A 3267-nucleotide genomic window follows, 5' to 3' on the forward strand; every position below is an offset into this window, starting at 1 on the left:
GGAGGAGTTGGGAGCGGGTCCAGGTAGGCAGCGGCTGTAAACAGCAGCCTCGAGGGCCCCTGTGGTCGCCTGACGGAGAGGCAGAGAGCACAGCCGTGTCCTTGCCTGCCCAAAGACCCTTCCAGAGGCCCCCTGGCAATGAGACTCATCCAGTCCATTCCCGGGACTACCTGCCCCGCCCCAAATTTGTTTTAGGGACAGGGGCATATTGGGAGCCCTGGCTGGAGCAACTCCAGCCCAACACGCCCTTCTCCCCCTCCCCCTTTTATGGCACTCCTTGACCTCCAGCAACCCGGCATTGCGGCTGCATGAAGGAAAATGCCCTAGCTTCAAATGCAACTAACTGGCTAAAGACTCTTCATAAATCACCATTTTCCGCATCAGCTCCGGGTTCCCAGCGCGTGGGCTGCCGGCCCCCCGCGCTGGGGCTCAGGATTTGCACATCTGGAGAGGTTTCTCAAGACCGAACCCCACACGGGGGTCAGAGCAGCGTCCCAGCTCGCCCTTCCGCACGCAGGGTGCCCCTCACACTCGCAAAGCGCTGCGGATACTCCGAGTGCAGCCAGTAGTGGGGGGGGGCGTAAGCTGGGTCCCACCAGCTCTCTCCCGGTGTCCCCAGACAGTGGCAGAGGGACACCCACTCGCCCAGGGAGAGCAGAGCCAGAGGACAGAAAGGAGGACAGTGGCAAAAGTCAAGCAAAAAGAGAAAAATCAGAAAGGGTAAAAGAAAGAGTGAAAAGCAATGTGAGAGAGAGGGAGAAGGCAAGAGCGAGTGGCTAACGACCGACAAGTACGGGAGCAAGAGAAAGAGAGAAAGGCAGATAGAGGAAGTGAGAAAAGGAGGTGGGGGGGAAGAATGCGGGAGCTGGAAAAGGAAGAGAGGGTAGAAAGGAGGCTTCGGAACCGGGGCGCAGAGAAAAGAAGACAGAAGACAGGAGGGGCTCAGGGACCTCCCACACAGAGACTGGTTCTTTCCGGCGCTCCAGTGCGGAGTACTCGTGCGGTACCCGGTCCCAGCGGTGGCCAGGGTGGCGCTCGTTCGGGGCCTCCCGGCCACTCCCCCCGCACGCACTCCCAGCCACCCAGCAGGCCAACCCGCCGACAGGCTGAAGAGCCGTCCCGGGCCGCAGCGGACAGGCTTCCTGCGGCGGCCACGGCGCCGTGAGCTTGCGCGCCAAGGAGTCTGGCGCCCGCCCAGTCCGGGCGCACCCGCCGGGCACAGAGGTGCGCACCGGGGCGCCGGCAGCGGCCAGCCGCTCCTCTCCACCCTCCACCCGCCCAGGCCCAGGTCCGCTCCCGCGCTCCAGGGTCCCGCTCGGCCGCGCGCGCGGCGCACTCACCTGGACGGTCTCAGTCTGGCGTCGCGCTTGCCGTCCACCACGGCGGGCACACAGCTGGTGAGCTCGGTCCAGTCGGCGTGCAGCCCGCAGCTCCAGCCCGTGGAGAACCTGGAGAAGAGCCAGGTCTCGCAGGAGGTCGCCGCGGCTGAAATTGTAACGGGGCACGAACCTGGCGGAGCTCTCATCCTCCGAGCGGTACGGGTCCGGCATCGGGGAGCTGAATGCCTGCAGGCGAAGGAGCTGGCATTCTGTGCCGGGGCACACGTACTGGAGGACGATCACCGCAAATAGGAAGAGCATCACCAAAGCCAGCAGCAGCTTGTTGGATTTCTCATCCATGTTCCCCTTTACGCTGGGGGAACCTGGCTCGCACAATCCCGCAGCTCAGCCCGCGCTCGCCGTGCGCCTCCGCACTGCGTCCCTCCCCGGGCGCGCGCTGCGCCCTTTCCCTCCCCCTCCACACCGAGTACTCCACGGCGGCGGCGGCGGCGGCGCCCTTCCCCGCTTCCTTCCTTCCCGGCAGGCTCAGCGCTGTGGCTCCTGCCACACACCCCCCTCCCCCCGACTCCTTCCCGCAGGCCGCCTGCCCTTTCCCCCCCGCCGGAGCTCTCCGGAGCCGCGTCGCGGGGTCTCGTCCCCACGGAACGCCGCCTGGCCCGGTCGCCCCACTTTCCAACTCACACCCCCCGGTCTAAGCCCCCGCGCGTCCCGCCCACTCTCGGTGCCTCCCATCCCCATCCCGCTTCGCCCACCGGACTCTTCCCGGCGCTTGTGCCCCCAGTCCCCTGGGCGCGCACGCCGCCGCCTCCCCGCCTGCCCGACTCGTGGGCTCTCTCCCCGTGCGCTCCGAAGCCCTGCTCTCGCCCGCGCCCGGTTGCTCACCTCGGAGGCCGCCTCGAGTGAGCTCCGAGCCGGGCGTTCGGAGTTCCCCCGGGAGGACGAGTCTGCCGGCAGCCCGACTAGCGAGCGGAGACGCTGCCCTGCAGTGTCCGCGGAACGGCGGGGAGGGAGCCGCAGCGTGGGCCAGGCGCGCTCGCTTCCTCCGAGCTCCCCGAGCCCGGCCGCCACCGGCCAGCTGGAACTTTGCGCCCTTTCCTTCCCCTCGCGGCTGCCTTCCCTCCCCGCACGGCTCCGCGCGCCCCGGCCCGGGAGCGCGAATCCCGCTTTCGCCTAAAACATACCTGGCTAGGGGGCCGAAAATCTTGGAGAAGATCGCACCGAGCACGTGCTTCAGCGAGTGGCCCAGGGCGGCCAGGCCCCGAGTGAGCAGGGCCCGGCAGAGGGAGCCCAGGTCCCAGCGTCTCCTGAGGTCGTGCATCCGCCTGCGGCGGCCTCGGGGCAGCAGCGCGAAGAGAGGGGTGCGCACGGCTCCCGCCAGGGAGGAAGACGCCTTTAGGGGCTCGTCCAGGAGCGGCTGGGAGTTGAAGCCGCGAGACACACCCCTAGGAGGGCCCGCGCGGACTGAGGCGGCGACTGATCCGGGCCGGCTTGCTGCCAATTCGGCCTCTACTCTGGAATGCCGGCGGGGACAGGTGGTGCGGGCGGGTGCTCTTCGCTCCGGTTGCATCGGCGGCCCGAGCGCCCGGGCTGCACACGCAGGCAGTGCCATTCCCCCCTTCAGGCAACTCAGGGTACTAAGGATCGGCAGCGAGCTTGAATTTATGTAATAATGCCTCACGCCTAAGAGCTCGAGCCACTTCACAAGCAGAGGACCTCGGTTTTCTTCTGTCTTGGGGAAGGGAGGTCACTCCAGTGAGCGCATCACTCCACTTTGGCTGGTAATTTCAACCTCCCCTAAAATAGCAAAGGCGCAAATTGGACCTTTTCCCTCTCTCTTTGCCAATTTCCATTCTCCAGCGGAAGCGGGGGCATTTTCTGAAAAGGTAAGTCAGCATGAAGGAAAAGCATGAGAAAAAAAAAAAAAAAA

At 65.9% G+C, this 3267-nt stretch overlaps 1 protein-coding gene across 2 annotated transcripts in view; it reads right to left on the reverse strand.

The window, feature by feature from the left end:
• The window catches only part of HS6ST2 (heparan sulfate 6-O-sulfotransferase 2), a 293116-nt gene that overhangs the window by 287815 nt on the left and 2034 nt on the right, over positions 1-3267 (reverse strand). The gene's annotated exons all lie outside the window — the stretch shown is intronic.

The sequence above is a fragment of the Ursus maritimus genome (genome assembly GCF_017311325.1).
Source record: "Ursus maritimus isolate PB19 chromosome X unlocalized genomic scaffold, ASM1731132v1 scaffold_X1, whole genome shotgun sequence".
NCBI lineage: Eukaryota > Metazoa > Chordata > Mammalia > Carnivora > Ursidae > Ursus > Ursus maritimus.